Source organism: Sinocyclocheilus grahami, unplaced genomic scaffold, assembly GCF_001515645.1.
Source record: "Sinocyclocheilus grahami isolate Dianchi unplaced genomic scaffold, SAMN03320097.WGS_v1.1 scaffold866.1, whole genome shotgun sequence".
In the NCBI taxonomy this organism is placed as follows: Eukaryota; Metazoa; Chordata; class Actinopteri; order Cypriniformes; family Cyprinidae; genus Sinocyclocheilus; species Sinocyclocheilus grahami.
Window position 1 is genome coordinate 469,752 of NW_015506045.1, and position 589 is coordinate 470,340.

Genomic DNA, 589 nt, shown 5'->3' on the forward strand with positions numbered 1-589 from the left:
AAATCCAGTGTATTTGCATGTAGTGTAACAATTTTCAACATTTATTTTATGATGTAAGTATATATTGTTTTTTCTGCATTTGAATTTGCATTTGACACACTTTACCCAAAAGCTACAATTTTGGGAAAAACGAAATATTAATTTCTAATTCATTGATAAATTTATTTAGTTGTGATATGATTTAACAATTCATAGCCTCTTTTGTTTTCTACACTGGCAATTCACCAAAATGTATGATAAATATTTTTAGACATTGACAAATTTGTTTTGACATCAAACTCATTTTACCTGCCATGCAGAAAATTTACTTTGACATTAATTTTTTTCACATACAAAAAAATTGACAATGTGAATCACAGGCAGCTGAATACAACAGACCTTTTATAGAACGTGGTCATTTGACAAAAATCATCCAGTTTGCTAGATTACAGGGATGGCGCATCTTACCCCACTCCTCCCTACAAAACCAACAGCGACTCATACAGAGGAGTTTCCAACCAGGGTAGTTTTGAAGCACATTGTAATTACCATTCAAACAAAACACAGCAATACACAGGCGTTTTCCATACTGACAACATCAGAAAAAAAC